We start from the raw sequence: 21567 nt of genomic DNA on the forward strand, positions 1-21567 counted from the left end.
CAGCAGGTGCAATCAGCGAGATTACTCTTGACATTACTCTCACCTCAGCCCCTGTGCCAAGCCAATACAGACCGGACCAGTCGCTCACTCAATTTGAAGATGGAGATGGAAGACGAAACTTAAATCAACCCTCCTATCCAACTCCTGGTAAGACAGCAAACATTTTAACCCCAAAAAACTGGGGGAGTAAAAAAGTATTACTGAGATAACTTGATTTGAAATTGTAATCCTATACATTACTTATTACTGAAAGAGCAATCACTTACTGTAATTCACTACCAACACTGTTGAATAGTTTGGAAGTAATAGAATGTTGACAAAGATAAGCATGGTGAGTCTGACTCTGTTGGTTTCTCTCCATAATGAAAGCAGTTTAAGTGAAAGCTAGATTTTTGTTGTTTGACAAGTTCACTTAAGAATATCTTTACTTTCAGAACTAGAAAATGACAAGAATGTCTGTTCTGATCATACTCCCTTCTTTTAGTTCTTCACCTTTATTAGTAGTTTGGACTGAACTCTGTCAAACAAGCAACTTTTCATATGGGGGTCTGTTAAGTGTAGCTGTTTGGGCCCCCTGAAATGAAAAACATCGGAGCCCTCCCTTTTGATGCTGGATATGATATTGATGGGACTGAGAAAACTGAAAACAATGACAGGAGTCATATTTTCTTGGATCAAATAAAGTTACCTTTTTTTCCCTCTCAAAGATCCAAAGGTCCTGGTCTCTGGACCTTGGACCTGGATTTTGGGAAGAATTTAACTGGCCTTACCTTACTTGCATACATAATAAATGATGATTTAATTTGGTAAAATTAGTTACTGCATGTTTTTGAGATGGTGCCGAATTGGTCAGTTTTGTTTTCGTATAACTAAAAATATGACTGAGAAATATGTACAAATCCCTGTTTGTACTTGTCCGCCTAATTTAAGTGTTCACGCGACAGACAGAAAAAAGGAAGCATTTTCAACCTCTCTCTTTGATAATCACATAGCACACAATTAGTTTTACTTAAAAGAAATATATCTTCTGTTTATTGGCATAGAGTATATGTGTATGCATCACTACTTTTAATCAGTCTGATTGATGACTTGAGTTTTTACCCAAACCCAGTCTTACCCTGATTCATGGATATGGGCTTGTTAGTTCCTCGCCTGCAAACTAATCAATGAACCCTCAGCTATGTGGTGAGCAAAGGAGTAATTTGCACATGGCTCTCATTCTAAAGCATGACTAGTGAAAATGCCAATCTGGAAAATCAAATACCAGATACCACTGCAGTCTGTTCATTAATATTTAAGCATTTTATAGATAAGCTTTGCACTTGGCAATCTGAGCCTCGTTAATATGATCCATATAACTGAGTACAGTAGACAACCTTGTATCTGATTGTGTTTTTACCTACTGAGCTTCAAGCCCAACAAAACTACACAACTGCTTTGAGCACACGCCTTAAAAAACATGTTTTACTTTCCACAAATCATGGTGTCTCCTTTGCAGAACATTTGTGTAGCTTTTCATCATACATGCAATATGCTGCAATAACATCTGCTGTCGTGAATAAGGTATGTTGTGCTGGGAAGTAACTGCAGAACTTGTGTTTTTGGTAAGGGCTCAAAAAGAGCATGGACTGGAACATAGTAGGGCATTACTTCTCTCTCTGACCCTCCCTGCCTGAAAAACTACCATAATAAAACCTGTTAGATACAGAGGAGTCAGACTGCCATTCATAAAAGTATTTGTTCATTTGTGTGACTTCCTTTCCTTAAGCTCCAACCCTATAGACCAGTGCAATAAGATTGGTGAAAGTCATTAATACTTCCAGAGAGAGGGATGAAAGAGAGGCTGGATAAAATCCGTATGTTTTCGGTAAAGAGGTTGTCATTTTCCTTTTGAAACTAACCATTTCTTGTATTTTTTTTTAAATTACGTTTATTTGACATTTTACAGAGAAACTGTACAAAAAAAGTTGGCAATACCAGCTTTACTTGATAGAGACACTCTAATGAAATTACAGATAAAATGTTCTGCCCAGTTACTGTTCTTTTTTCTGATCAGCCATTATGCATCAACCCGCTCCTAGATTTATCCTCTCATATTGGCCACAAGACTGCATTCAGCTCCCCTGCTGAATGAAGTAATGTATGGGAAGTGTGCCAAATTTCTTTTTCTAAAGAGTTTGCTGTGTTTTAGGCTATTGAGAGAAGCTGCACTTTAATAATAAAATTTGCTTTTTCAAGGATTTGTCTGCCGTTTAATTATTGAATAGCAAAGTGATGCATGCAGTAATTCTATATTTGTGATGACAAAATTCCTACATAAATTGCTCTTGACTTTGCATATTTTTCTCATCAAGTTTTTTTTAAATTTAGAAAATAATAAAAATTGACAATTAAAAACAAACACTTAAATACATTCTTGCATACTACACTATAGTATGACTTTGTTTAACTTTCACAAGGTTTTCACAGAATATTAATTATTCCGTTGGTCTATATTTGCAGGTATTACAGCAGTAATATGGACTTAGAGAACCTTCTCAACTACATTGTAGCTGGGATCAACAGACAAAAAAGCAGACTCAGTGAGTTTTGTAAGTTTTTCGCCTCAAGAGCAATAAGCTTTTCAATGCGCAATCCTTACACTGTCAAGGTAGTAAACGAAATTGTTCTTCATCTTCATGAACCGTCATGTGATTAGACTGCCACCTGGAGCTCATGGATTAGTATTACAAAATCATAATGCACAATGAATTACACCACAAAATTAAACACTATGTTCACCACTGAACTCATACAGATAAGGTAAAAAAAAAAAAAAAAAAAGTATTTCTCTTGACCTTAGCATACCTTGTTGAATTCTTACTGATTAAATTAATGGAAAGGATTAAAGAGCAGCAATAAAAGTACCCTCTAAAAGGTTTATACCTTTTGGATATTTGGCACTATCTTGTGGTATGAAACATACAGATGCTCTGGAGACGTTCAATCTAAGTAATAGGTTAAAGTGACATAACAGTGTCTGAAATACCCGGTTGGCTAATTGAACGTCTTTGTAAAGCTGAGATCACACGCACTGCTCATGGTTAATTACTTAAGATATAAAAAGGATGATATATTTTCAAAACAATTCAATTTACACTTTATTGATACTGTTTTTTTTTTTTTTTTTTTAAAAAGAGAAACACCCAAAAGTTTCCTGCAGTTCTGTCTGTACAACATATCAAATCCAAATTGCTGTGTTGAGAGACTGTCTAACACAGAGGCACTAAGGTTTAGAGACAGGTTAACCCTGAATTTTTATTATCTGCAAACTGAATACCAAAAGCCTGCGGAAAATTATAAATAGACCATGACAAGTCAAATCTGTTTGAGTTAACTATACAGAAAAAAAAGGGAGAAAAATAAAGAAAACTGCTGTATAACCCTTCACTTAGAGTATACAGTACCTGCAGTCATTCACTCAGTGGGTTATGAATTCAGAGTTACTGTACCAGATGCGTCAGGACTTCTTCTGTAGTATTCAGGTATCTGTCATCTACTTTTTATTGTTTTTGTTGATATTCTGTAACTCCTAGTTAGGTTTGCTTCACCACTGGGAGTTAATAAGTGTAAAACAAGGTGATGCACAAGTGTTGCTATACCTAGCTACAGTTTAATGTACAGTGTCTATAAAAGGAATCACCTGGATGTCTTCGTGTTTTATTCCTTTGCTTTAAGCACATTTACTGCAATGAACTGAAACCCAACTACACACAGGTGATCTCCATTTATCTGATTATGTGACTTCTAAAAAGCAGCTGGCTGCACCGGTGATGATTTAGGTGTGTCCTGTTAAAGGTGGCAAATACTTGGGCCCACTGGTATTCCGTAATTTATATTTTTAATGTATTAGATTGTTTTGTATAGATCTATTTTCCCTTTGACCTTAAACATTATTTTTCTGTCAATCAGTGCAAAAAAAAGCCAATCGAGTCCCCTTTGTTTCAATGTTGTAAAACTTCAAGGCAGGGATAAACACTTTCTATGGGCACTGTGTCTTGCTTGCTGACCTAGAATGGTAGTTGAGCTATTAACCTGAGCTGCTGTAGGTTTGAGGTGTCCTGATGTAAGAGTCTATTCAGACACCTGCCAATCATAAGCAAGTATTTTTCATGGCCATGTTACAATATATAATTAATGTCCAAGCTTGAATTTGTATTGTGTGTGTGTGTCTGTGTGTGTGTGTGTGTGAATGTGTGTTGGCTAAGCAGAGGTGGTATAAAGTGGAGGGCTGTCAGAGTCGGGGAGAAGGGCTGTTGTTTGAAGTGCCGGGTAGCGCGCAGCCGAGGTAATTGTGTCTGACGGGCGGCGATAATGATGAGGCGCAGATCAGATCATCTGCAGATCCCCTGCCTACAACCCCCCTCCCCCCTCCCATGGCTTGCCTTCACTTTTCCCTTCTCTCCTAATTGACCGGGCTGCGTCTCCCCCGATCCCCTTTGTTATTATTTATTAATAATTCATCGCTAAATAATTCACACCCTTGGACCCGCAGTGTTAATTGAGCTGACTGGGGTGGCAGTGCTGGTGGGTGTTTGAATGTGTATGTGTGTGTGTGTGTGTGTGTGTGGGGGGGGGGGTAGAAAGTGGAGTCGAAGTGGGAAGTGGGCCTTCCTCAACTTGTAGGGGAACAAAAAAGGGAAAAAGATTATTTTGTTGTCGATAAAGATGGGGCTTTGGGGCAACTGGACATCACAGTTTTGCGTGTGTGTGTGTGTGTGTGTGTGTGTGTGTGTGTGTGTGTGTATGGCGGAAAGCAAGAGAGGGGAATGAATCAAAAAAGTTCATTCGAATTAGAGGTAAAGGCTTAATTATCACATAGTTGACTAATAACAATAACATTCTCACACTTTGCCTGTTTTATATGTAAATTATTATTTAATATTTAGCTGACATCGCATTTAATTGAGAATGCTGGTGAGCGTTCATCAGCTCTTACAAAAATACTTGATCATTTAGAATTGACGTAAAAGTAGAGCTGAAACAATTAGTTGATTAATTAATCTTATCAATTGACAGAGAGTAATCAGCATCTATGATAATTAAATATAATCATGTTTTTTCAAGCTACCACACAATTTTGGAGTTGCTGCTTTTATTTGTTTTACATTATTATAATGGAAAATCTTTGGGTTTTGGACTGTTGGTCACAAAAAATAAGACATTTCATGATGACAAATTTGGCTCTGGGAAACTCTGGGATGGGCATTTTCCATCATTTGATCACATTTTATGGACAGAACGACATATCCATCATGAAAATATTCTGTAGATCAATTGATAATTGGAATAATTGTTAGTTGCAGATATCGGAAAGCACAGATAGCATAAAACTGTGCACAAAGACAATTAAAATGTGATTATAAAGTAGAGCTCTATGCCAATATTAAATTATTCCAGACGTCTTTATTAGGCATATATGTAACCCTATAAGTAACAAGAAACTGGGGTACAGAAATTTGAATATATATGTTTGAGAGACAGTAATATAGAAACAGTAGATAGTTGATCCATCAAAGAAAACTAAAACGTTAATTTTTCAACTGTAAAATGTCCCTCTCACTACATACCACAATGGTCACAATGCTTTGACAAACAAAAATGTTTTTGTGTTATGTTCCTATGTGAAACAATATGAATTTTAGACATGTTTTATAAAATTGTTAGAAAAGTAACATTTACTGTTATAAAATCAATAAAATGGAAAGTATTTTTTGTTTTATCACTAACTAAGATTCTAATGAATTTATAGTTGAAGGACCAGCATGTGGTGGCGTTTCAGATCGGTGTTGAGTCGAGCCTGCATTTAGCAGCAGAGCAGTCCAGTAGAGGTCAGTATCAGATCACCAGATTCGACACTACACACAGTGGGGCTGCTTCGTGTGTTTGAAGAGCCGTTGTTAATCTGAAACGACATGCTTTGTTTATGTTAAATTATTCATGCAACCTTTCATTAACACCCTAAACAAATACAAATAGCACAGCATAGAGGGAATCATAGCAGTCACACTGTGCTGAGGAATGTTTTCTTAAGAAAATGCCTGCTAGCTGATTTTTAAACCTGCTTGCTGTATATTATTACTGAGAGGCGTGCATCCGGGTCCAAAACCCACTGGCCAGCTGGTTGTGCTTTCTACTTACTAACTAGTTTGCAAGTGATTAGAACACATAGAATACGAAAAGGTTGGACTTTTTGTTGCCTCTGGCTGAGTAGTTCATCTCACTGAAGCCAATGCTTAAAATTTAACATAAAATAGAAAATCGAAAATGCTGACTGTTTCATAACAAGTAACAAAATCATTCTCTCTGTAGATTTTTTTTTTTTTTCCTCCTCTTCCTTCTCTATTTCTTCCTCTGACTCAAACGTTGGCACTGTGTCGAGTCACTTGGGCAATGCTCGTCTTCTGAGCATTGCCTAGTTGCTAAATCTCTTTTAAGCAGAGCAGTATATCAAAAATCAAAGCAACTCTGAACTCAGTCTTTTAAAAGTTTAGATTTTTTTGTTGGGGGAAATTTCTGGGTTGGGGAAAAAAACAAGTTAGTGAGAAAAAAAAAAAAAAATCTCCCCAGTTTGTGTTTCTTCGGGGAATGGTTCATCTGAAGCTGTCGACAAGGTCCATACAAATCTCCTGCTACCACGGAACATACAGACTGTCTTTCATGCTGTGGTGGTTTGGGACCAGAGAGGAAGGGCCAGCAGAGAGGAATCTGTCTACCCGTGCTCAGTGTATACACTGCATGTATTTTTGTAGACATCGCCGTAGACTTCACTTAATCTAAGAGTACATCAAAGCATCCTTCTGCTCCTCTTCTTCAGCTAAATCCTTCTCTGGTACTTATTACCAAAGTGCTCATAAATGCCTTTGGGGAGTCGAGAAGAGGAAAAAACACAAACAAAAAACAAACATGTTTGCTTTTATCTTTCAAATAACTATTTACGCTGGTACAAATGAGCATTCTGAGAGGGGATCGTATTGTATCAGCGGTTGAAAATGTAACGATTCATACTGACTGAAAGGAACAAAAGGAAGACAGTGTACAGCAGAGTAAACTGTTTTGGTGACGTTTGCCAGAATGTCATCATCACTACTAGATTGAAGTGGGCCACCAATCTCTGAAATGGCGCTTTTTGATTCAGCAAGTGGTTTCAAAAAGTGCCAGTGAACATGAGATTTACAAATGGCTTGTACCAGTCTGATTTTGATTTATATTTGATGGCTCTGATGTGAGCATGGAAGTAAGGGACTAGTCGTATACTCCAGTGGATGTCGGGGCCGGGGCCAGGGAGTAAACAGGCTCTCAGCGGCAGAGGAGTCCTTCCATCACGATAGAGAGTGTAACCCCACGGAGATCCTAGAGAGTTCTGAAGCCAGAGATGGTGAATAATAGAACAAAGTGAGAATGAGTCTTCTGAGGTTCCACTGCTCTTCAATATCCCTCCATCGCATGGAGAAGGGATGTGTGTGTATGAGAGAAAGATGGAGGGAGAGCACTGACAGTGGGAACTTCTCCATCCATCCTCACTAAACTAGGAAGAAAGCTAAAGTTACCTGACATGTTTTCCTCTTATCAAGTAAAACGCACCGGGAAAACACCAAACTTTGCTTGAAAAAACCCTTGTAATTGTAAAGTGGCACTATGACAGTTACACAGAATGAAAAAGCTTGTATTCATAGGACAGCATCCAAACCTAATCCCATATGACTGTGGGCCCCTTTTTTTTTTTTTTTTTTTAATCTTTTCGCCTATGAAAAATTCACCACAGCTGCCCCCCGACATCTCTCCTCTGTGCATTTCCAACACCGAGAACTGACATACGGTAAACGGAGAAATATTCAAAGGCAGGCCGGGTCTGCCTGTCGCCCATAGGGGTCTCCTTTATACCCCCTCACCACCGCTGAGAAATCAAAACTCTTTGGACGTCACACAGGCCGATTGAAGTTTGGTGCCTGCTCTGGAGCGGTCCCTTACCCGACTATGGCGAGCTTCATTAGAGCTGTCAGTCAGGCCCTGGTGACGGGGCAGCGCCGCAGGGCACCCTCAGGGCTCAATCAATGTTGGGGTCCCCAGGAAAGGGCCATCAAACGACCCTATAAGATGATGCTGTCACCCTGCATCGTCGAGTTTCATGCTCACCCCCCACTGATCACATGATTAATAGCTCAGCTCCACACTTTAAGTTCTGTTTTTTGAACTCTGATGCAAAGCTGTGGTCTTGTATTTTTAATCATTGACTTCCCATCGGCTCTGGTATGGAAATGTGCACCCTGGAAGCCCTGTATAGGAACAGTCTTATTGAAACTCTAATGATGAAGGAGAATCAAACTTCTCTCACAAACAACTCCCCAGTAGTGGCAGTGGGAAACAGGAGCCAGTTGTTATTTTTTGCATCATTTCAGCCTGCTTTTCCCAGTGTGTTGCAATTACAATGAGTCACACGATGCAATGAAAATAAATGAGCCAGTGGGTGCTTCTCTGTCCAACAATCTCAAATCCTGGAACAATGAGATATCCACAAAATCACGGTACACAATTCAAATACAGGAGCAAACAAAACCCAAACAAAACAAAGCAACCGTCTTTGAAGAGCGAAAAACTCAGACTGCCTAAGTTCCTTTCAACAATATACAGAGTTCAATATTCTCAGTACCAGTATGTTATTCAGAGCGTTCCTCCAAATATTTGGAGAGAAGGAGGAGAGATGAAACGGGGATAGAACAATGGGACTTTGGTTGTGTTATGGCGTTAGTGCACCTCGCCCCGCCAGCCCTTTGTAGTGTGTGTTGTGTAGTGTCCGCGTCCCCAGTCGGTCCCCCGCTTGTTCTGAGTCCAGGTGGGGTCTCAGTCCCCCCTTACCCCCACCCCCCCAACCCACCCCACCCCCCCATCTGCCTATCTCGCACACACCTGCTCCATCATTTACTCACACACACATGCACACACCTTTTTGTCTCCGGCCATCCAAGCACGGATTAAAGACTAAATAAGGGCTGCTTTGCTGTTGAATTATTGTTATTTACAATTTTGCATTTTAAGCATTCTTAAAATTAGTTGTTTTTACATCAGTCTTGGATCAGGATGAGTGCCTGTAATCCAAATCTGATTTTGCCCCTAAAATAATTTTACCCCTCCTTAATATAACACTGTGAAATATTCCCTTTGATCTGTTTGGTTCAATTCAGTGACGTATGAGAAGTTATTGTGAGGATAAAAAAGTCTCTTTATAAAGAATATGGATAAAAACTTGATTATATAAAAACCGAGCTGTATTTAATATATACATATTAAATCCATATATTATTGATCATAAACAAGATTGCTGCTGTCAAATGCTGTAGATAGATGAAGAGGGATAAATGATGTTTCTAATTTATTCAGGCTCCCTTCTAATGGAAACGTGTAAAAAATTCTCTCTGGACTGTAACAGTGAACAACTGCCGAAAGTTAGGCAGAAAGTTTCCCTGATTTCAAAAGCATTTCATATGTAAAAAGTTGCTCTTAAAATACCCAAAAGCAACGCATTTAAAAGTGGTAAAATATCAGTTTCATTTTGTCTCACACACACACATCAAATCCACGAGATAAACCCTTCACAGCACATTTCCCCCCCTTTTCCTTCCCAATGTGCAGTACTGAAACAGACCACTGGAGGAGGCTGAGCTATACACCGCAGGAAAATTAAGTTGTTGAGACTGGAACAAAGAAAATAAAGTAATGATTTGTGTGTCAGATATTTGGCTTTGGGTGCTGAGCGCTCCTGGTGTTCTTAGTAAAGGGTGATCATTAGCAAGTAACAGGGACTGTAGACACCTTTTATCCAGCCATCAAAGGCAAATAACAACAAAAACGAGGTCTGACCTATATTCACTCTGCAGCTGTATCCCAGAGGAACGACAGGTACAGGGGCATCATGCATCCTCCTAGCAATACAATAACTGCTTACAGGATGTGAAGAGTGCATGTCACTAAAACAAATATCATTATAACCTTTCTATTTTTGTAAATATGGACTGATTAAAAAAAACAACCTTTCAACACACAATCAATAAATTCAGCTATTCAATATTAAATTTAAATCCAGCTCGCTCCCTGTCTCCCTCTGAGCTGAGGGGGTGTCTGTGGTCAGTGTGTAGAGGCTGCGTCTGGTGGTGGTAATCCTTGGTGATCTGCCCTAATCTGTCACAGATACACAGCTGAAGTGCAGAGAAGCTGTTAGAAGAGAGCGGAGAGGGGGGATGAGAGTCAGAAGGGGGGGGGGGGCTGGATTATGGCAGTACGTCTGCATTAACTCACTGGCCTTATCTCTTAAACGCTTTGCAAAAACAGCTTTGGCTTGTACACAGGGAATGGTGCAGTGTACTGTACAAGCTCGGATGTAAGCGTGTGTGTGTGTGTGTGTACGCAGGCGTGTGTCATGTGAGCTGAGCTTATTTCATGCCAGCCATACAGGCCTGAAAAATAAGTGTCCCTATTATAGAGAGGAGCCCACCCAGTGCCACCTTGTGCTAGTTCATATCTCAACCTTCCTAGCTCCCTGAAAGCCTGACAGCCATTCCCAAGTGATTCAGTGTCTATTCCCCCCTGTTTGGTTGGGTGCAATGACCGATTTGTTCCTCAGCGTACAGTTACTCGATTTCCAGACAGACATCAAATCTCTCTTTGTCCCCATATCTGAAAATTATGTGCTCATGACATAATTTTTCCTGTTGAAACCACATGCAATTATGGTTTACATGGTTATTGTGGAAAACTAACTAATTGTCGGTTGTTGCGGATGAAACTGTCTCACATGTCGAGTCGCGCCCTGGTTTGGGGCCTGATTTACCCAGCAGCACAGGAACACACACATCCTTTGCAATCATCAAGAGGCACACACACGCGCACACACACACACACACACACACACACACACACACACACACACACACTCTCCTTTTCACACACACCTACAAAAAAATCTCAAAACGATTTCACAAACAACTGTTATTAAACTGATATGTTGATTGATAACAGTCGGTGAAACTCTTCCTAACACAAACAGTCAGACAGCCAAAAGCACGCACAGTCCTGCACTTGTGCGGTCCCTCATCTCCAGTCATGGGAGGGTCACCCCTTTGGCCCTGAGAGAGACACTGTGTGGATGCTCTCATGTTTATGTTTGGGAGATTAGCAATGATGAAAGAATGCCTTTTCAAGTCTAGGCTAGAGGGGCCTCTGTTCAATGCCCCACCCTTTCACCATACGCATGGACACACGCACTCCCTCTGACATACGCACACACTTGTACGTGTGTGTGTGTGTGTGTGTGTGTGTGTGTGTGTGTGTGTGTGTGTGTGTGTGTGTGTGTGTGTGTGTGTGTGTGTGCGTGTATAAAGCCACACACTCACAGTGTGTAATTTCGTCATCAATCCCAGCACATTGTATTCTATAGCTGGCATATATTCACTACATCCAAAGATTTGCAAGATTGCAGTAATGCCTGGCGTTGATTCAGTGGTCTTGTGCGATTCAAGATCTTAGCCATTCAATACATGGAAGCTCCACTGACACTTTACCCTCATCTATCCTCTTCCCTCTCATCTTCCCTTCATCACCGAACCCCAATGAAAGAGCCTCATTGTTCTACTCTGCCTGTATGTGATATCACAGTCTTTTCTCTCAGATTTTCTTCCTCTAGTTCTCTGTATGTTTGTATGAGGCGTATGTTTGGCTCTTTTTAGTTTCACCACCACCTTGTGGTGTCATGGATTATGATGTTACTTATTCATTTTCGGGGGGTTCCCATGCCTGTGCAAGGAGATGAGCCCAGTACTCGCGATCTTCCTTGGCATTATCCTGCCCCGCCAAACCAAACAGAAGAAGGTATGAGGTTTAAAGCTGTCTGTCTGTCTCTATCAGTTGTGGATTTGAGATTAGGGAATCCCTCAGTTTGAGGGGACAACATGTTCAGACAATTTGTTTCCCATTAGTTATAATGTAAAGCAGGGTTTTCCAAACACAACATGATTACCACTGGGTGAAGTACTTACCGCATCTAGGCCTCTCCCAGAAAAATGATCTAAAGACTATTGGGTCACAGTCCCATGATCCTTTTAACTCTTGAACTATTCCATTGTCTGAAATGCATCAATCACTGGTTTGTTTGACCAGGTATTACAGGCTCTATTGTGTAACTTTTCTCCTTTTATACAAAGCTGATTCTGTTTTCTTTGGCTCCTTGACAAGGCCCCACATGACAGTTTCACTTACTGCAGGTCATACTATACGCCGGAGTTCATGCTTGTCTATAAACTGACTAAACACTTTGATATTCCCTGTTTTTATTACCTGGCGTGGTGACTGTATCCAGCAACCGCTTATGTTGTCTCGGCAAGTAAACCATTCATTCATCAAATGGTTGGAACCACAGATCTAATTGAAGTTTTTAGTATGATTACTGATTCTGGGGGGCCCTGGCTGTTGAGAGGCAAACTCCCTCGGGTCTTACCTGCTGAAAAGTGGAAAGCACCGTTTTCAGATTAAGTCATGAGAGAGCAGTTTTGTGGTGGAAGACTGACGATAGGGGAAACAAGTGTGCTGTTAGAACCTACTGGAAACCACTTAATTAAACGTAGATCCAGATCATAGTTATTATCTCCAATTGGCTTGATAATGTGTTAGCACCGAGAGCCACCGTCCTGCTCATGACACAAAAAAGTATCAAGGACAATGAAAGAAAGGGAAAGATGAAAAGCTTTTATAAAAGCTACCTTAGTGAGCAGTAAACCTGGAGGCACTGGCCTTGCTGCCTGTTTGCAACGCGATATGGTCTCTGTGACAGCTGCTGACACTGCTTGATGTGTAGACTCAGAGGTTGTGGAACCATTCAGGAACTATGGGAGTGTGGATAGTTGTGTGTGTCTGTGTTGTGGCGGTGTGGGGTTGGGGTGCTGTCATGCTTATCCAAAAATGCCGCAAGGCAAATGATACACCATCCTCAATTTTTGGAATTGTTACTTGCAGATTAAATTGCATTCCAACGTGCCTTTCCCTCCAAGAATGAGACGTCTTGTGTGTTTTGCCCGCTGTCAGTCACTGTCGCGGCACTCGCAGTTAGCGAAACACAGGAATGTGATGTCATGGGGAGCTGACCTACATCAGCATGCCCTTAATGCAGATCGTTAACACTGTATACATCAGGCAGCCTGTCGGCAGCAGTCTGCCTTCTCTGCTGCGCTCGAACAGTCCTCCATTATTTGTCTGAGGCACCAAATAAGGGAACAGACATATTGACTCAATCAACATTGTCCTCATGAAGCTTGTATGAGCAGACAAATAAACATCCTGGATGTATTACACAGTATATGCCTCAATATAAAGCCTATAGCGTGATCAAAGCTACAGTCTGAGGAGCCACTCCATTTGCAGGACAGGATATGTGAAGCAGTTTGTTGATATAGATGTACAGTATTTGTTGTACATGGGGAGCAGATGGCACTACTGTTGACCCCTCCGTGTGTCTTCCTGTCCCCTAGCTGAACCACAGCGTGAAGGGGCCCTTATCTGGTCAAACTGGGCGGTTGGGAGGGGAAGGCTTTGAAGGCACGCTTGTGTGGCGATGCAATCAGGCAGACTGCTGTAGGACCGCAAAAACACCCTCCCACCCTCCCCGCCAACTCCTCCCGTCCAATGACCCTCTTTGCCCTTCTTCTGCTATTCACCACCATAGACGGATGCTTGTAGAGCGCTCCAACGCTCCCTGGATGTTGTGTGAGCAGCAGAGGCTCCTGGACAGGCCTTGGGAATTATGCGGCCGGTATCACGTAGAGTCCTTCCCCTTCCCCAATCACAAGCAACATCTGCAGGAGAATCTCTGAGTGATAAAACACATACAGAACCCAGAGGGATTTGTTGCAAATTTTCCACCCTGGACAGAAAAATAAATAGAGATTATCTATAGAGACAATATGATCCCAGTGGTTCACCCCATACTCTACCCTCTGCATGGAGGACACAGATAAAGCCTCTCAGATATAGAGTGAAACAAATCAGGGCCACTGAGATGGACAACATGCACGGTAAATGGAATTGGATGTACTGTTTAGGTCCTAGACAAAAATTATTAGCATCTTATAAATGCTTTAGTCTGCTGTCAGAAACTGTGTGGGAATGTGGGTGTGTTTTCAAGTCAAGTGATTTCATTGATATTATTGCACATAATATCTGTTTTTGTTGGCTGGTAAAATGTGGAAAGATTCTTCCTTGAGCTGTCAGTCAGGTATCAGTGAAAGTTTGGTTGCAAAATGTCTCTTGGGCTGAAGAAAACTACTGCTTCCAGTTCACATGTGGTCATGTTAGCAAAAATGTATGCCAGCTCTCCCAGATTTTTCCAATTATTTTTCGTGCCATAAAAGACATAATTTCATCTAGCTAACCACTTTGATGCTTTCATCTCCCACTAATATGTTCCACACTAGCATTGTAACAACACTCTACCACTCACAGATATTGATTTGGATTAGGCTCCGTCACGTTCGGGTATTGCGTAAATGAGGCTTCTTTTTTTTCTTTATTCTCCCCTCACTCATTTTCATTCCCCCTCTCCCTGTCACATCTCCATGCTGCCTCCTCACAGGCGCTTTGATGTTCCTGCTTTAATTTGGAGCTTAATGGAATCTGTGGCACTGCTGTGCCTATCGGTGGCAGGATCACAGATCCCAGGGTTCATTGCGGCATGCCTCCATTCTGGTGAGTGGGTGTCAAGATATCCGTGAAACAATGGAGGAGGGCCTGTAGCCCTAGGAGACGAACTGCATTTCCAATGCAGATCCCAGTGTATCGGAAGCCCCTGTCAGGTTATTGCCAGCGTGTTTCACTGGAGGAAGTCCCATCTGTAGCTCGGTGTTACAAACAACTGTTGACCTAATGAAGACAAAACAAAGCATAAAGCCAGTTTGTTTATACCTCATGATGTATTGGAGCATTATATATGTTAAAAGGTGGGTCAAAATGAACAATAAAAATGTGAACACTAGAATTAGAAGGTAATACAAGAAAAATAATTCTTCCAGTAGTAATGGCAACAATAAAAACATCAGTAGTCACTGTAATAGTAGCTATGACAATCATTTTGTAATATTAGATTTTAGGTGCTGACCATAATCCCAACGTCTCCAGTTTAAGTCCGGCTGGGGACCCTTGTTGCATGTCATACTCCTTTTCTTTCTCCCGACCTTTCCTGTCTGCTCTATGCTACGTATGCACCATACTACTATTAAAAAGTATACAGCCAAAAACATTAAAAACATGTTTTAAAAAGGGGAAGGGAGAGAAACAGATATTTATCCAGTTATACAGCATCTATGAGTCCTTGCGGACACATACACATATAGTATACTATCATATACTAATATGTCTACAAATATCCTGACATGCAGTACAACATCTGTCACAGGCAAATCTTTTTCCTTTGAGCAACTATAAAAAGCTCCTCTTGTAACATTGTAACGAAAGAAAAAGAGATTTACTGTTTGACCATCGTTAGCACCCCACATATATGGATAATATTAAAATACATACGACGGTGACAAACAAAATTCACAGCAACTTTTCTCAACTGAACTTACAAGTTGTCACCTCTCTAAATGTTTTTTTCTAAAGGTTTTATTCAGGAATCTGGAAGTCACTTCCAGTTGGCCTGTGTTTGAACGAAACAGCAGGAATTCCTCTACTGGATATGCTTTGGCTGTAATTTTCTGAAACATGCATGTTTTATAGCCAAACCTTCTGGCCTTAGAAAGCTACATCTGAAATGGTAAAAAATTATGCTTATTTTATCCCTGTGTGGCCCACTTCGTATTCCCCTGCTCTGTCGTATTCGGGTTGTGGACATTTGTTTGCTAAGGTTCACAACCATTTGCCTCCTTAGTGTGGATCGCACATTATCTTTAATTCTTACCATTTGCCGCCTTTGCAATTTTTTTTTTCCACATAAACCAAGAAAGCTGTTCACATCTAGCTGATAATTTAGACCATCAGGCTCAAAGTCTGGACTGCCCAGAACCCAGCAGCGCACCTGAACCTAGAAAACATGTCAGGGATTTAACACACTGCAGTCCTGACCACAACTTTCAATCCATGTGGGTTATAAATCAAAGCAGGTGGTTTCCTCCCCAAAAACCTCTCCACAGGATAGAGAGCTTGGGGGCAGTGGGTTATGAGTGAGCGATGATAAAAGTACGGCCATAAATCAATTCTTCATCCTTATCAAAGGCATATTTCAATCGCTGTATGTACAGTTTAACTAGCATGCTAGTAAAAAAAAAAAAAAAAAAAAGTCAGAACAGAGAAGGAACTTCCATATGTGTTTGGAAAGAAGACAAGATCTGGGATCTGAGGCCTGATGAAACTACGCCCTCAGCCATGCATTTGTACAGTATTTAAAGACACTGGCAGTCGTGTTCAGACAGTATGCTAGCAAGGGGAAATCCCCCAATACAGGGGCCTTTATCTCTCCTCACATACTCAGCTTAATGAACTCTGCTGCATGTAATGGCACATACAGGAGCTGTGTTGGAAGTGCCTTGCCTCTGTCTTTCATCCATGTTTGTATTTGATGTGAGCCTGACAGACCATTATATTGACGGCAGAATTGCTTATGGCTTTGAGGTTCTGCCTTTTGGTAGGGGATTTGTTGCTCTCTTCCTTCATATAGCGTAGTCTGCATCACACAGAGGTCAGATTTTGATTTTTGTAAAAAATGCTAAAGAAGTTTTGAAGTGCGTTGAGGAGAACTGTAATCAATAGATTTATTTAAGGCCTGCCCATAATAATACTTTTTTGTTTTTATATCAGCTACAGGAGAACCTTGTCGTTTTGACCCCCCAGGAATGGAGATTGCGTGGAAAAACTGCGTTGAACGCTGAGACATTAAAATTCCACACAGCAGCTTATTCAAAATAAGAGACATGAATGCAGCAATAAGAAATGCAGTATGTTTAACTGGTGGTGTGTAATTGAGTTTCCTTGTGTACAGAAATTAAATCCCTCCAAACATTTCGGAGATTTTGTGCATGCACATTTCATATTTTCAACATTTTTGACAGTCATAACAATTAATTCTACGAAACAGAGCCTCCATTCCTGTGGGGTTCAGATTAAAACAATCTTCTGAGGCTGATTGGGGGAAAGAAAAAAAAAAGTATTATTACTAGCCCCTGCATTTATTTGATGTCTGACAACTCCTTGTACAAAGACATATATTACATTTGACTTCAATGCAGTTCACAGTAAAATATGTTGTTGTTGTTTTTGGTTTTTTTTACTGGCTTACAGTGGTTTGAATACTCCTCATGCAGATCAAAACAGAAAAGTCAAATCTTAACTTTGGTCCAACTGAAATTCCAATACACCCACAGGCGTGTAAACAAGATTTGCTTTATTTGTGCAACGTACCTTATGCTACATCGAGCTAGAAACCGGCCACCCTGGACCAACCGCTGTTGCTATAGTGAGCTCTCACTTCCTGTCATCCCTCTCATGTCTCTCTGAATGAACTCAGTGATATTTAAGGGCCATGACGATAAGGGCACATGGGCAAATTGCTAATACCGTGAAGCGGTTTACTGGCTGTTGGACCATACTCTCTTGGGGCTTTGATGTACCGACATACAAACCTTTATGGCTGCTGCTGGACACGCCACCTTAGTCAACCTGCGCTTCGGGACTCTGCGCTGAACTGTTTGCGCTCTTGCTCATAAATCGATGTGTGTAACGAAGCCAACAATGAACCTGCTGCAGCCGAGGTGTCTGTTCCATTCAAATCTGACAGATGAGGAGGTTGTGGAGCTGCAGCCCGGCTCTCTTGGCCCTACCTGTGCAGGAGAAGCCTCTCCCTCTGATGTCTGTCTGTAAATTGACTTGCCTTTTCAGGCTTTGACCCTGATGTCTGATGTAAGACCGAGACACCCACACATCAAAGGGAACTGGGGGGTTGGGAGAATGGATTTCTATTTTGGAAGAAATATTGACTTAAGGCACTGAAGTGATGAGGCATCCAGCTTTTCGTATCCTATGTGATATTACAGAACCTAAAAATTTATTTTTTCTTCAAATTAAACTATCACAAACTATCGCACTGCAGTAGGCGCAGTGTTTCTGGTTGCCAAAGCATGAATTGGATGTGTTTTGAATGATTTGGCAGTGACTCTTGGATGGATATAAGATCAAGTCTAATAATAGACTCATTGTTACTTTATATGCTCAGAGGTTTGTGCTCTGGTGCAGAGTGCCATGGGGAGACAGATGTAAAAGATGTGTGAAGATGTTTGAGTTAACATCAGGGCCTCAACTATGCAATTATGGTTATTTTCATTATGGATTAGTGTGTTGGTTTGTAAATGTCGACAGATTAATACAAAAACTGAAATTAGTGAAAAATATCTTTCACAATTTCCCAGAGTCCAAGGAGACATCATAATAATACCTATTTTGTCTGATTTGCATCTTTTACTTTAAAGTAGCAATACAAAAAGTCGTCCATTCAAAAATTACTGTATTAAAAGTACAGAATTATTATTTAAAAAATGTACTTTAAGTATAGAAATTTAAAGTACTTATTAAGCAGAATGGCTCCTGTTTATGTTATATAATAATATATTTTAAGATATTATTATTATTGATGCATTAAAATGTAAACTAGTAAATGTAAACTAGTAAAATAGTCTCATGTAGCAGCTGGTTGTGGTGGAGCTAATTTTAACTGCTTTATTTATGTTTGGGCAGTTTAATCTTTAATATTTAGTAAGATGAGCATGTTTTGTCTGAAAAATATCTTATAACTATACTGAAGATAGAAAATGTAGTGAAGCAGAAAGTACAATATTTCCCTCCAAACTGTAGAGGAGTAGAAGTATAAAGTAGTAGAAAATAGAAAATAATTAAGTAGAGTGCAGGTACCCCAAAATTTTACTGGTAAATGTATTTTCCACCACTCCATGTGAGGAGTTGAAACCAGCAGATTTTTGGCATTTTTGTTCAGTAAATGACTTAAATGTTATCAAATCTTCCGTTGACAAACTAATACATTAACCGCCTAATAGTTTCACCACTAGTTTACAGAACACATTCTGAGTAGGCGTCTTTATCTGAAAAACAAAAACCAGTCTCCTAAAGCCACTGAATCCAGAAAAGAACACAGAGTGATGTTATATTCGTGCAAGTATGCACAGGCACGCACACACTGCACAGACTTGTTCCACTATCCCCGTGTGGACACTCATTGACATAACGCATTCCCTAGCCCCTTACACTGACCTTAACCATCACAACTAAAGCGCCTAACCCCCCACCCTCACCCCCTTTATTCTAAACTGAACCCTAAAACCCAGTCTTAACCCCCAAAAAGCAGTCTCTACCCGTGGGGACCTCAATTTTTGTCCCCATGGTTACACAAGTCCCCATGGGTTAGTGTACATTCGGGTTTAAAGCTCCCACCAGGATATGAGAACAAGTACGCGCACACACACACACACACACACAGAGGCCCTTCTTTTAAAAGATCAGCCTTAAATGTAAGGATTTGGAGTTCGAGAGGCTGGACTGAGAGTGGAGAAACATTGAGCAGGCATCTTCTTCTCCTGTATCGCATCAACAAACGGGACCCAGCTGTAGTCACTAGAGACAGAGGCCACCTGCTGCTTATCCTGCAGGCCCATTCTGCTGCAGCATAAACATACACTACCTGCACTGCTTTGGGACTGGGACATCAGGGCAAAGCTGCATGTACACACAGGCACACACACACACACACACACACACACACGCACAGAGCACAGAGCCAGTTCTTGAGGCCTACAGGTGCTGATTTTAGTGATAGCTAAGCTCAGAACAGCGATTGACTTTGCTAGATTCCAGTAAAGACTTTGGTTAGAGGAGCTGTGGTGAGTCACACACACTGCCAGGAAAGGCTGAACAGGCAGTCCAGTAGTTTACGTCTTTTTAATATGCAGATAGCCAGCACTTCATTATTTTTCATTTTAAGTCATAGTCATGAAATGTATGTCAACAATTTGACAACAGTTAACATGCAATAGTTTTACCAAAAACAACACTTTTCTATGGAGTACAGGCTTTTTCTTTATTTTTGCACGAATGTCTGATGAATCACCTGAACCAGTTTATAGAGTAATTAAAAGAAGTGGTTAGACTGCAGCCGCCTCCACATCACCACCACTAGTGCCACAACACACACGCACACACACACACACACACACGCACACACAGAGGTAGGCTCATAGAGGACCAAAGATAACATTAAAGCTCCAGATGACGAGACATTATAGACACACACACACACACACATACAAACATGAGCACACACATCTGCTAAAGCTCCTGATGATCTTTGTTGTGAAAAGTTAGCTGAGACTCTAGAGCCGTCTTCAAGGTTCAGTCAGCCACTCTGCTCAGTGAGGAGTTTGCGGGATGGAAAAGCATTTAAGCTGGATTCACAGTGGGGATCTCCACAAAGCGCGCTCAGAAGACAGCAAAACCAAGTATTATACAGCTTTCTTTGAAGAGAGGGAAATACCAGTTGTTATGTTTCCCCAAATTAAGCAGCACGGCACACTATGGGTTTGTACCTTCAATTTTTCTCCTTGTACAAATAAAACTAAACATGGGGGAAACGCAAACACAAACAGCCATACATGAGCACGTAGGGAAACTCATACACACACACACACATGCACACGCTACACATGCATGGCAAACCGCTTCCTAACCCTGTACCACTAAATAGAGTGTAGCAGTCTGAGAATTGTGTCCCTCCTCTGACTGCTCTTCTCGTAATTGTCGGCTGGCTGCAACCGCAGCGCTGCCTTGCTCAGCAGCCTCCGGAAAAACAGGCCAGCCAGCCTACCTCACAGGTGGCTGGCTGGCCCGTTGCCAGAGCAGAAAACAGATATGAAAGCTAGTACCTGTGAAGGCGTCACACTCTAGTACAAACCATAAACACCAACACTTGCACACACACACACACACGCACAAAAGGGAGGATAATTCCCTTGGCCACATGAAAGCAGGAGGCGGTGGGCAGAATGCCAGGCAGCGCTACCTGGAGACAAAGGAGCAGCACCTCTGGGGGGGTTTGATGTTCATCTGGGATTCAACATGCTGATGGATCCTGCCTGTGAGGGGGAGAGGGAGATTGGGTTTGTGTGTTTGTGTGAGTGTCTGTACGCAGATGAATACATTTGAGCCTGCAAGCAATGTGTGCTCCCAGCATGCTGCAGCTCCGCAGTCTGCAATTAATCTCTCCGACATCAGGCCTCCCCCCGGGGGGGGGGGGCAGATTTCTCTCTGCTACTACTGATCTCCGCCACACAGCGGGCCCGCGGGCGTGTGGGCGGTCTGAGAGCTCACCCAGTCTACTCAGGCGGGAGGGGATCCACCTAAACACCGGGAGAGACATGAGCAAAGGCAACTCACCTGCCTTGGCAGGGTGGATAGTGTGATGTAAGATTAGTTTTGATTCTTGGCTAATTAAGC

At 41.2% G+C, this 21567-nt stretch overlaps 1 long non-coding RNA gene across 2 annotated transcripts in view; it reads left to right on the forward strand.

Moving 5' to 3' along the window:
* The window catches only part of LOC120800853, a 43727-nt gene that overhangs the window by 2902 nt on the left and 19258 nt on the right, over window positions 1–21567 (forward strand). The window contains exons 2-3 of one of the 2 annotated variants that reach the window (XR_005709019.1): window positions 49–147; window positions 2503–2582. This is a non-coding gene — a long non-coding RNA (uncharacterized LOC120800853). Of the gene's footprint in view, window positions 148–2502; window positions 2583–21567 lie in introns of both variants that reach the window. The other variant, XR_005709020.1, reaches the window with a different exon arrangement.

The sequence above is a fragment of the Xiphias gladius genome, chromosome 15, assembly GCF_016859285.1.
Source record: "Xiphias gladius isolate SHS-SW01 ecotype Sanya breed wild chromosome 15, ASM1685928v1, whole genome shotgun sequence".
NCBI classification, from domain to species: Eukaryota; Metazoa; Chordata; class Actinopteri; order Istiophoriformes; family Xiphiidae; genus Xiphias; species Xiphias gladius.